Source organism: Anguilla rostrata, chromosome 2, assembly GCF_018555375.3.
Source record: "Anguilla rostrata isolate EN2019 chromosome 2, ASM1855537v3, whole genome shotgun sequence".
NCBI lineage: Eukaryota > Metazoa > Chordata > Actinopteri > Anguilliformes > Anguillidae > Anguilla > Anguilla rostrata.
Genome location: NC_057934.1, coordinates 54,547,036 through 54,560,296, shown reverse-complemented (window position 1 = coordinate 54,560,296; position 13,261 = coordinate 54,547,036). Strand labels below are relative to the sequence as shown.

Below are 13,261 nucleotides of genomic sequence, written 5' to 3'. Positions count from 1 at the left end.
TTGTGGTGGGCGTTGATAAGTACAGGCTTAATAGGCCCTTTCAAGTCCAATTCATACATCTACAGCTGAAATGTCCACCCTCTGATCTTTGGTATACAAATCAAATCAATATGCATCAGGGCTACAGATCTGAGTTTTCTGCCACTGCCTCATGAGTGAGCCAGCTGAGGCTTTCATATCTTAAGAGGCAGCCTTTTAGTTGTAAAAAAAAAAAAATCACAGAGGACATCAATAAAATACGGATGTAATTGATTTCTTTAAGCATTCAAAAAATAGCATTGTTCACTGGAGTTGTGAGAAAAACATACAGCAAAGTGATTGGTACAATTTGAAATGATCAAGATTAAGTTAGGCACTGGTTGCGTGTTTCCCAGACATGTTTGTTTTGAAGGCTTACTATTATACTAGATGTATTATTCTGTAGCTTGAACATTGACAGTTGTCCATAACAGCCCTTAACATTTAGCACTTAAGTTGAGATTCAAAAAGTTTATGATTTACAGTGAGCCTCATTGTTTTAAGCAGCACTGGCTCAGGGTATGACACTGTGATGAGAGTCATTCATTAGTGTGTAATTTATCTCAACAAGCTCCAGATTCATCAGTATTATTTATACACCATGTGTATAAAGCATTTGAATCTTATCATTTGATTCAAACACACTTATTGTCTTGAGATTGCAAACTAAGTGCTCATCAATATACACTCATGTTATCTGTCCATGTGTGTATGTCTCCATATGTTCTAAGGGAGTTTACTAGTCATAAAATTCATGCATTTATGAGAATTCAGAAAGAAGACTGAAAGGCTGAAAGTTGTGTCTACACGCAATCAGTAGTTGTCAATTTTTTGTCATCAGCCTTGATAGTCCTTTGATTGGAGCCACCTCTCTGACCACCTTACTCTATTTCATTTCTTTCTCTTATAAAAGGGCTGAGTACACAGCTTTAGCTACTTTTATATTTTATCTTTCCATCCATCCTTTGGCTCCTACTTGACAAGCAATGCATCTGTAATACCCTGACTTCTCTGTGGCGATAATATGATAGAAAGAAAAAAGCTCAGCAATTTCAGGCTCTGAATATAATCCTAAACGTCAAAAGCTTACTCTATCATTTCATTGAGCAGATCAGACACAATAGTGTATTGCACAAGAATTACCATCTATTACAAAATTTCCTTGCAAGGATTGCTGCATACAGTTTGCCCTAATAACATGAAAGCTTAAAATAGCTAAACACCAGGGTTACCACATGCGAAATGGTGTTAGTATATGAAAGCTGCAATAGTATTAAAAATGATATGATTGCTGTTAAGCATTTGAAGTCAGACACAAGAACAGTGAGGGTGCTGCACTGCGGGAGTAATTAGAGTGATGGACAGTGGTAATGTTGGGACCACCACTTTTTCCACCATGGGATCCCACAAGGAAATTTCAATCGTCCATGCTTCTGATGTCTCTCCCTTATAATCTCACATGTACACCCTCATCATGGTGATTCCCAGGCCACAGCACCACCCTCATCTCAAAAAGAGAAAATAGCAGCAAAATCCACTGCAGAGCCAATGGGAACGGGCCCTTTTCATCCAGATCTGTCTAGGCCAGACTATAAAAAACAGATACAATTTAATGACACCCGTCTTGTTGCCAATAGCGCAGTCCTGAACACAGAAACATATTTCAGGTACGATGCTGTGCCAAGTGTACATGACAATCGATTGAACTGCCAAGTTACAGAAACTGACCTTGATAGATCAGACGGTGGAGGTCTCTCATTGAAATCCCTCATGTGTATGGTGGTGAGGAGGAGCCAGTGGGAACAGCCATTATATGTCATGTCAGCTCGCACTGTTAAGAGCCCAAATGATCAATCATTATCATTCATTATCTAGTCACCTGACTTTGATGTATTATCTTAGTGCCAGTGTCATTTTACAATCCTAGGAGACATTGTGTCACATGTGTTGTCATCTGTTGTGTCATACATTTGTTTGTTCTAAGGGTCTATCTGAATTTTTAAAATGTCTTGAAAACCAAACTGAATGTTGTATGATATTGTACTGGATTGGATGACACATTGGATGATTTTACCAGAGAAAAGCTTTTTTATAATAATAATTGAATTGACATTGAGATGAAGATGAAAGGAATTAGATAATGCAGTCATTTAACATTCTTTAAATTCATATGGTACATTTTTAATACTCCTTGCCTTTATCAGTCACAGGGTCACCCAATGCCCAGAGTGAAGAAAGATTAAACTGCAGTGAAGAAGACCTCATAATGAAAAGTCTCCTAATTCTTAAACGGTTACAAGCTTCAATATATGTACCCAGTTTGAATGAAATGCTTGTCCATCACTTTACAATGTAAGGAAATGTTGGCAGATCCTGGCAGAGTTAAAGCAAGGGAATAAAGGGGAAGTATGGAATAGTTGGAAGATGTTGAAATCAGATATTGTCTCAGATAACATATGTTCCACTGGACAGCTCTTCGGTCATATTGAGAGACTGTGAGGCTCGAACAAGGAAGTAATAAAAAGCTGCTGATTGGCTTTTCATTGTATTTAACATGAGGCCAATACTCCCCTGTTGTCTCATATAAACACAGAAGAGGTCCAGCACTCAAATCACTCAAGTATACTATGACATACAATATGTATCCATCCAAATTAGAAATTGTTACATGATTTTCATTGGCTCTGATAAGCCAAAAGGGCAGCAGTGGCCCAAGACAATGGGGCTCCAAGTGCAACATTAAATTTTGTGCGCAAAATGCATTTAATGCAGCAGAATGACAATTGCAATTTAATTCTGGAGCTTGGAATATTGGTGGTTGAAAGTAGGTTCTATGACAAAATAAATATGAACAGCATGCAACTGCTTTGTTGTTTTCTGGTTGTCTTGATATGAAAAACCTACATACAGTGGCTTGAGCTAGCATGGTGACTACTTTACCTAGCTAGCTGCTTATGTAGTTAAGACGGTTAACGTTAGTTGGCTAGCTAATGGTCGGGAGAGAGAATTTTTAGAAGTAATGTTAGCCTGTCTGGATTATTGGCCCTCGATTTGTTTTAAGCAGTCCCAGGCAAATTATGCAGGGCTAATGTTAATCAAAAGCAAAGAAAATGAAGTGCTTATCTCCCAATAAACAGATAAAATGAATTATTGTTTCTCCCACCCAATCGAACAGGATATCCCTATGATGCAATAAGATTAGCAATTAGACACAGCCATGTGTGCACCCGCCCAAGTCCACGAACTGTCATTCTTATTCATATTCACTTAATTGTAGATCCAGCTTTCAATGGCAATATTCCAGACTGGCTAACGTTGCGTAATCTTCTCGCCGGAGATCAGCCGTCCAGCTAAAATTAACCGATTCACTTTGCCTAACTAGCTAGCGAGGCAGGGTACCCACCATGTGAGCTCAGGCGACTGTATGTAGGCTTATAAAGTCAAGACCACCACAAAACAGAATGTTTTTTGTATTTATTTTGTTGCACAACTTGTTTTCAGTTGCCAACATTCAACATTCACCAGGAAAGGAGTCTCACCATTGTTCACTAGAAACAAAGATGACAGATATTTCTGAATCATAATCTGTATTTGCAGCTCAACAGCTTGAAAATGAGCCTTTGTTTCCATTTTACAGGACTACATCAGACAATCATAATACACTGAATTTTTTTTCATTTTTCTATTTTTTGCACAAAATGCTCACCACAAAAGTCAATTTTGCAGCCTTGAAATGCATTCCATGCTCACCAATTGTGACAAAAAATGCATTTTATTTCACAAAATGCATGTACTATATCATTTATTTGGTGATTGTATTAGAATTTTATTACAATCATTGTCTATTTTATACATTTTGTGCCCCATACAAGTCAGTGATGTGACAATACCACTGTTGGTGGTTTGTGAAGGCACGCACATTTGTGTGTAATCAAGTAATCCCCCCAGAAGATCACTGTTCCTTCTATCCTTCACTCTGTCATTTCATCTTCTTTTTCAACGATGTTAGGCTGGTCACTCAGTTTTAATGGTTTTGTTAACACTTTTAATTTAGTAAATGAAATAATGTTTATGAATATATATATTAAAGTAGTGAACAGCAACTGCCTAGAAATTGTTTTTTTAATCCTATTTATGTATAGATACATCTTCTCGCACAGAAACAATTCCCAATGACAACTGCACTCAACTGCTATTTAGAATTAGAGAGGCAACTGGTGTTCTGACTACAAAACTACAAAATTTTGTAGTTTTGATGTTCTTTAACTACAAAATTTCGTAGTTAAAAGTCAACTGGAATCATTTGTACTGTAAAATTCAAACCCACTGGAGCAAATTTGGTTAAATACAGGATGCCATGACATTTTTGGTGCCATGTAAATTTAATAGAACTCTATGAAAGAGAGCAGAATTGGCTAGGAAAATGTTGTGCACACCTTCAACTTCCCTTCACTGTTTCATCTTTCACAGCTTTGTCACCTGTCTTTGGTAAAACATCATTATGCGTAGTGGGATCATAAATGTGTAATGCACCAGGTGTCTTTGAAGTCTGTTGAAGATGTGTTCATAGTCCACTTCCCTAAATACCTCACAGTTTTTACAGGCTAAATGGGCACAAAAAAAGCAAGTTGTCATGTAGGATGACTCCTGGTGGGCTTGCTAGTTACAAGGTTGGCGTGGGACATGCATTGAGCAGGAATCAAACTGGAAAAGAGGGGGATCAAGTTAAGACCTTTTTAAGCTGGAGCTATGTCACTGCAGCGGAATCCCCCGTCCAGATGTCACCATCATGTTTTCTCTGTGGAGAGAGCAACAGCTCTCCAGCTGACCACCAACCTTCTAGCCCCGTGAACAGCTAGTAATCTCCACACCATGGCATACTTTTTTCATGGTTCCAAGTCAAATTCATGTCACTGGCAATATAAACATACAATATAAACACCAAGACATTGAATTCTGTGAATAAGCTGTGAATTCTAGACAATATGTATTGTCTTTGAAAAATAAATAATCACTGAAACACTTCCAGGGGGAGAAGTATATTTAGACTTTGGATAAGATAAAATATCAGTTAAATTGAAATACATTCTTTGTCTAAGAATATATTGTAAAAATAGCAGTTTCTTCCCTGCACGGTCTAAAAACGGTGAAAAAAAACTTTTTGAGTAATTGCAGAATTTCTTTGTCTAATATGCTGTAAAGTGTCACAGTGTGATACTGGGTGCCATTTACTGGAAGAACTATCAATTTTTTTTTAAATCCATTCATGCCTAAAGCAAAGAAATTGCTCTGAAAAACTGCAGAGAATGTGTCAAATCAACTGAATCTAACAATATTGAAAGTATTGTAACAAAAGAATACCATGCTTTCAAATATCAAACACTGCCGGGGTGGCAAATTGTATTTTTATTTTTTGTAAACTAGAAGAAAAATGCAAAAATTAAGAAAATAAATATTATAGTGTTGATGGACATTGCATGTTACCTTACATGTACAGTACATTTTCTTGACTCTCATTCTTGTGAAATACATAGTATGAGCTGTATAATTTCAGCTGGTTTGTATGACCTGTTGTCTATGAAGCTGCTATATCTTTCAAATCTAACAAGAAATTATATGCTACTGATTTCCTTCATGTCACATTTCATCATATAGTTTATTATACACAATGAGTGTATAATAAACAAAGAGTATAACACAGCTTATTGTGTTTATTATGTGCATGCATTGTGATGAGAGACAGATTAATTTTTGTGGGTTCAATAGCAGGTCTCATCAGCATTGCATTGAACTGAGGATAACCTGTTAATCACATAACCATAAATCAAGAGACCTCATGCCAAGGCTCAAAAATCAAGCTTTCCTGTAAGGGTCAGTGTTTTAACCCTTTAAGGTGATTTGAATGTTCTTAACTGAACATTCTGATGCTGATGTAACATTCACAACTGAAAGTGATGAGTTCTAGAACACTTAAAATTTTGAAAACTCCTACTCTTCAAATGGTTATAATGGAATTTTAAGCCTCTTTCAAGAGAACATCAGTTTGTTGTTACCAGTTCCAAAGATCTCTGTGGACTGAGCTGCATGAACACTTTGTTATCTATCACCATAAAAACTCATAAAGGAAGTGTTACACAAAGCAAAAAATGCTTTGTGTCTTTCTTAAGATTTTGAGATTATTTGAGTAGCATTACATATTATCTCACTCATTCACCAAACATAATGTGAGAGAAAGACATTTGTAATTAATTAAAGGTAGTCTGGGTCCCTGTAGTGTGATTGCTATATAATAAGATAGACCTCCTTATATCAAGAAGTTACTGAATTTGTTAAAATGTTCGCTCCCCTCCAAAATTCATGATGATAAGTACATATTAAAAGAAACATTTTGGAATACGTCTAATCCATTGCAAGTGTGCAAGAGCACAAGAGAGATATCTGTAAACTGTGTTGTTTATTTTTTATTATTGATTTATATTCATGGTAACAGTAATAGTCGCCCAATTATATTTGAGGAAACTGATTGCGATTATTTTTTTGGCAAAGCATCAAGCAGGACAAGTAAATCCTCACAGTGTAGGTAAATAAAAGATGACCATAGAAAACATGATGATAGGACATTATTGCAGTTGGTACCTCAACCACCTAGAAGAGAGTGCTTGATATGTGCGAAAATGATAGCAGCTCAGCTTGTGCTATAGTTTTGTTGAAAGCTTATGAAATGCTTTTCGATTATTTAACTTGTTGTAGCTCTGAAAGGCAAATCTCTACAGTCTGATTGACCGATTTATAAATACACCTCTTACACTCTTCCCTGCTGGATAAAAATCACTGTGCCCTTTCAAAAGAATGGCAATGGCTTAGTGCTGTCATTGTGGAGCATCAAGTTCCACTTCTTCATGGAGTGGTATGATTGTCTGCTGTGTTTTGATTGTCTTCATGTAGCACAATTTGATTTGGTTAATTACCTTGCAATTCTGAAATCAATAAGGCATGATTTATGTTTGTGCCTGAAAATCAATTGACCACGACTCTCCAAGACTACACGGTACTTGACCGGGTGTTAGATTGTAATTATAATACTGTGGTAAACATCTTCAGCATCAATTTAATGATATGCAAGTCAGGTTTCCATCCAGTTAAGCATAACTATAAACTTTCAGGGATATTCCCCATAGTATTCATATTGCAGTTATGCCAATTTGGCTTTAACATCTGGTTAATTCTGTTTCAAAATTAAGACTTATGAATTTCAAAGCAAATTGGCTTTAACATATGATTAATTATATTTTAAATGAATACTTGCAGCAGGTATTTTGAGTCTGATTTACAACTCAAGCTCTGATAGTATGACACGAAAGAGGTGACATTTGTGCATAATTAGAATAAACAGCACAGTGCTCCTGCTCGAGTATTGGAATTGTCATCAGCATTCATCAAAATGCCCCTACCTCAGATGATACGCACTTCTAATTGAGAAATATTAAGCATGGCCTGAGCAGCTGTGATTGAACTGTAATAAATCAATCCGATCATTGACAGATGACGTCCAGCTAACGCGGGGTTCGCTCGTATGTGGGTTTTTGGTGATTTCGTGGGCCATGTCGGACGGGACACGGTAGAGGGCAGAGTAATGAGAGGGCGTGCTCTGCTTGTGAACGGCGTGCCGATTTCCCTGTGAACAGAAACAAGGCGCACATAGCGTCCTCTGAATACAAATGTGGCAGGAGTCTGCATACCAGTGAGCATGGAGAGGAACACTTGGGAGTGAGTGACACCAAATATAGTCAGTGATTCCCTGTTTCGTTTCTGTGAGCTCTCTGAACACAAACAGTTTAGACAAATACACATACAGATGTGTGCTGTAACAAACACACGCATGCACACACACACACACACACACACACAGAAGAATACACACATGTGGACACACACACACGTTCTGGTCCATTTTTTTTCCCACCGTCCTTTATGGTTAAAATAAATCACTGAAGAAGATTATGTGAATTTACTGCCAGGTCCACTGTCTGTGAAATTTACTGCTTCTTTCCTGTGACCTTGGCTCATTTTCTGTGGTTGCAAGTCATTCTCCTCCCACAGAGCATGTTTTTACTGCACTGTGTGTACACACTTGTGTATGGCCCACACTAGTTTTCACTTTATCTCTGTTGCCTGCTCTCACACTCCTTGTCTCTTCATCTCTTTCCATCAGATTCAAATGAAAGCGTGTCCCTGCTTGGGTTGGCCATGGGGGCTGAAGTCTTTGACTTTTCATCAAGCTGATCAACTCTGAGTGACAGTAAATGTTCATCAGAGCTGACAAAGCATTCAGTAACATTCCGCGCCTGAGGTTATTTTACGTTTTTTTAAATACATATGTGACAGATCCTATCGTAATTGGCCTCAGTGAACACGCCTCCATTTTTGACAGAGTATATTCACAAGGTGGTGTCACTGGAAGTAGGAGAACTGTCTGTTGGCCATTCTGCCAGCTTCAAGGGGAGTATCGGTTTGAATGTAGCCCTGCCGCTTGAGCTAAATTAAGGATCTAACTCACTCCTGTAGAAATGTGAAAAAGCATTGATCTACGAAGTTGAAGCTCATGTTTCAAAATGACAGTGAATTCTTCGCTTCAACATGAGTCAATATTTACATTTCAGGCTTAGCTTTTTAGCATCACCAGGAAGAACTGAATTTTTCACAACACAAAATATCAGATACACATTTTTTTTTTGGTTTAAAATAAGAAGAAAATCCTAAATTAGTTTTCATCAACAATCAAAATATAAAAAGACAAGACCATACCTAATCATTACAGTAGCGACTTTAATCATAATTTCCTCCCCCTCCCTATTGAGGGTGGAGCCTACTGATCAGGTGATGTGGTATTTTGGGTTGTCTTTCCCACTGGCACACACCCAAGCACATTCACAAAACAGCAGTAAATGAAAACTCCGAAAGCAGCGCCACATTGGCCTTTTCACAACCGCCGCTCCTAGAGCGCTCTCTGCCACCCTGCCTTCATCCGTCAGGAGCGCAGGGCTCAGGGAAAATCTCGGCCAACTTTGTTCAGGGATTAAAGCAGCATCTGCTTAGAAATATCTGTGTGATTGCCGACTTTATTTATTCCTCCCCAGTGTTCCCCACCCTGGGCTCTGCTGGCCTGTGTGAGAGCTTTAACGCTCTGCTTTCCAGTCCTGCCCCCCCCCCACTTACACACACACACACTCACACACACCTTCCTCCCGCCTGTCTCTGTTTCTCCAATAGAAAAGGCAGAAGGCAGAGACCAGTTCAGTCATGCCTGACAGTGAGCACTGTACTTTCACTCTCGCACATGAGGTGAAATAACTGAAAATAGAAAGGATGGAGGCTGTTTTTTTCCCCCCTAGGTCGGATGGCTTGCGCTTCTTGCTGTGTGATGGACCAGTTCTAGGAGACGGAAGCCAGCAAACTGGGATCAATGCATCTGTTTCGCTGTCTCACAGAGCCATGCCACCAACAAATGGGAGGGATGTCATATGCTTTACCCCTTTCAAACCTGCCCTGCTGACATCTGTCATTCTCATAGTTTTATCAGAGAACTGCTTTATTTCTGCCACCTGTGTATTTCCAGCATGACTTCACTGACCTAATCATAGAAAAAGCTGTGAGAAACAAAATCCAACGAGCTCTTTCGTGGTATGCCACTTAAAATGGCTGCACTGAAGAGCATGGGTTTAAGTGCCAAGGTGGTGTACCCTTTCAGATCCAAACGCAGAATGAAGAGATCAGACGTAAACCTCCAGCCTCCCTCAGAGCGCTGGAATAAAGAGAACACACTCCCAGGATAAGGATGTTGAGTCCTGTCCATCATAGCACCTCCTCTGAGCACAAACAGCCCCTCTATCCTCTCCAGGCAGGGGATAAATGGCATCCTGCCAAACGTCCATCATGGTCCATGTAAATGAGGCCATCATCATCTCAGGTGTGGCAGGCTCACATTTTCCCCATTCTTCTTTCTGTTCCTTGTCACTTTTCAACCTTCCCTGAAGCCAAACTCCAAAGCCAGGCTATTTCTCTATCAGAGGACTCACTGGTGATTACAATCTGTAATTATTCATGAGAGGGGAAAAGAGGATTGGCGGGGTTCCTGTGCATTGTTTTTTTTTTTTTTTTTTTCCAGAATCTTTATTTTACTCAGTTAAATGGGCTTTCTAAAAGCTTCCATGCCAAGCTGTCATAAAGCATTCTGACCATGGGTATACCTTTTCCTGCAGTGGTCTATAATAGTCTACATGGTTGCACATTGGGCATTTTATGATTTTGCCGGACACATACACAGGAACACACATACGAACAGGTTCATCAATCGCAATCTACTGTATAATAGGCAAGTGATCATTTCCGTCTTAATCCTCATAAAAATACAACTTTGTTGTATTTGAATTGAAAGCTCTGTAAACCACTCACATACTTTCTGTTGCTGGACAATTACATGGATGTGAGTCCTGAGTAAGTTCTACAATAGTAAGTTCTGTGCACTTCACCTGCAATATCCTATTTGTATTTCCCTGTATACATTACCAGCCTGACTCAAGGCCATCTTTCCAAAGCATATATTCACTCAGAAACAAATGTCAGTATGGATTAAACACAAACAGTGTGTAGCACCTGTTAAACAACTGTAAGCTATATTCATACCACAGCTCACAATGTAGCATCAAAAGTCATGAATGCCAAAATAGCACTCTTGGTTGTAATGGCAGTGATAAGCATTTCACACATATTCCATAATATAGGAAGTGCAATTTAGTAAAAAGACATTCCCCTCTGGCCTACAAAAAGAAAAACAGCAAACTGAGGCTTTCACGGTGAGTGCACCTGTTTGACCACGGGGAAGGGCTGAACAGAGAGAGATTGAAGCAAATTCATTACCTGTGTTGGCAGTCCGCATCCAGCCCTGGCTCCCGGCGACTCATTCCTCGTTTGCGGCTTCAAGAGTACCTTCCTTTTCTTCTTTTCCCCCTTCTCCCTCTCCTCTTTCTCTCCCCTCGGCACTTGTTTGAGTCTATTTCAGTATCAACAGTGGACCCTGCTGCGATGGCATGCCTTTTAGTACTTTGGCAGAAGGTCACATCTTTTTGGGGGGAGTACCGGTGGAAGTGAACGGGCTGAGAGGCAGAAACAGGGACAGAGAGATGAAGAGGGATGAGAGAGAGAGATAGAAAGAAAGAGAGAGAGAGAGAGAGAGAGAGCGAATCCCTGGAAACACAAGAGTAAAAGGAAGACACACAGAAACAGGCAGTCCACAGATTTCCTACGTCTGTCAGCCTTGAGAAACTGCTGGAGAATTAAAGTTGCGAAATCCGTCTGGGAAAGGTGTGAGTGCGAGTGGGGATCTCAGCTGAGCTCTGACAAGCAGCCAGCGCGTGCGTGTGTGTGCGTGTGTGTGTGTGTGTGTGTATGTGTGTGTGTGTGTGTGTGCGTGCGTGTTTGTTTATCAGGAGAGAGATAGAGGGGGACTGTTTATGTGTGTGTGTGTTTGTGTGTGAGACTATGAGTGCCTGAGTGACTGTGTGCTGGAATGCTGCTCCTTACAGGGTCTAGACCAGCCCTTCACCTCCAATCAGCTGTCTAATCTGTAACCCTCCGCCGCCTGCTACTTCGCACATGCCCGCTATTCAGGCAGGGAAGGAAAGATGCAGAAGTGAGGGAAAGTGAGCAAAGTCAGAGCAGCTGGCATGGAAAAACAGAAATGAAAGAGAGGTAGAAAAAAATTAAGGAAATGTTTGGACCAGCACACAATAGTCAAGACTCACAGCCCTTCATCTTCTCCTTGTCCTGTTTTCAAATTTGGACATGTACTCCAATGGGTTTTGCTTCTGTTTGTACGTATATTTTTTAAATCTTTTTGCCCTATTCCTTTTTTTTGTCCAAAATTCAAAATGTCTGTTGGATAAACTCTCCTTCTTGCCCTCCAGGTCTCCCAGCTCCCATCTGTTGTGAGTGTAGCTGATGTCCTTCCATTTAAAAGGTGCGCTGTCCCAGATGCTTTGGTTGGGACTGACAGTGCAGGTGTACAGATGGCCCAGGCACGCAAATTCAGCTGGTCTGCTTACAGAGTTGCAGATTGTCTTCCTGCAGGTTGTTTCAAGAGGTCCACAAACTGGACAGTGTTGTTTTTTGTTCTTTATAAATATTTTTTAAATATTATTTTGCTGTCCCCTATCGCCTCCTACAAATCTCCCCCGTTTTTTTCACTACTCGTTCTATTCTGTCGAGTTGTAATCCCACAGAGTCCCACACTCCATGTCATAGGACAGGCTTGTGAGCCCTAATCATTATGTTGTAAGGATTTATCCTGCAACTCTCTCCTTCCCTCCCTCCCTCTCGCTCTCTCTTTCTCCACCCCTCCCCTCTGTCTCTCCCCTCCCTCCCTCCCTCCCTCTCTCTCTCTCACTCTCGCCTGTCCGCTGTCTGAGCTTTCGTCTAAAGGCTCCTGGTCACATCCCCCCTCCGGGTCCTTCTCTATACCTCTGGCTGCATGTATCTCTGTGTCTGTCTGTTCCCAACCAACACTCTCACATCAACAGGTCTGAGGGATCCTTCCCAAGAGAAGTTCTGTCTGCCCAGCTGGATCCTGCTTTTTTTGCCATTTTCTATCCCTTCTTTTTATGGTGTCTCTCTTTCCCCCCCGGCTCGTTCTGTCTTGTACTCTTGAATTCCCTGCCCTTCGTCTGTTATCTGACACCCTCTAATGTCCCGGGGCCGAGAGAAGGTTGTAGAGGGTATTGCTGATATTTTTAAGGACTTAACAAAAAGAACATTTATTACTAACCTGTAGAGGCAATTACATAGTTATTTTGCCTTACCACACTGAACATGTCAGTTATGCACGATAGGGCCTGGAGCTATGCATGACTGGTTCAGTTTGATTATCATTGATTGTCATTGCTGCAAAATTCATGAGGTTTCATTACTGATATATTTTGCGTTCAGTTTTTCTGTGACGTTTGCAGATGGTCTCAGGAATAACAATTCAATGAAGAACCATCATTAAATGAAAAGGTCATTGTCATTGGCATGAGGAAAATATTTTTTAGCAGTGAAAATAAAATAGATGTGAACATCTTTGATTTTTTTATTTAGGGCATTTAATGTGCTGATGTGTTGTCAGCTGATTAAGAGGCAAAAATGCTATGAATTTTAACTGTTATGCATTGTTTTCTGTGAACAAAGATAACCACAGCATACCAATATG

The 13,261-nt window shown here is 39.9% G+C and overlaps 1 protein-coding gene across 1 annotated transcript in view; it reads right to left on the bottom strand.

Moving 5' to 3' along the window:
- The window catches only part of grin2cb (glutamate receptor, ionotropic, N-methyl D-aspartate 2Cb), a 63,795-nt gene extending 51,483 nt beyond the window's left edge, over positions 1 to 12,312 (bottom strand). Inside the window, exon 1 of the mRNA XM_064323158.1 lies at positions 10,936 to 12,312. The gene's annotated coding sequence lies outside the window, so the exon portion shown is untranslated. The remainder of the gene's footprint in view (positions 1 to 10,935) is intronic.
- Positions 12,313 to 13,261: the final 949 nt, after the last annotated feature.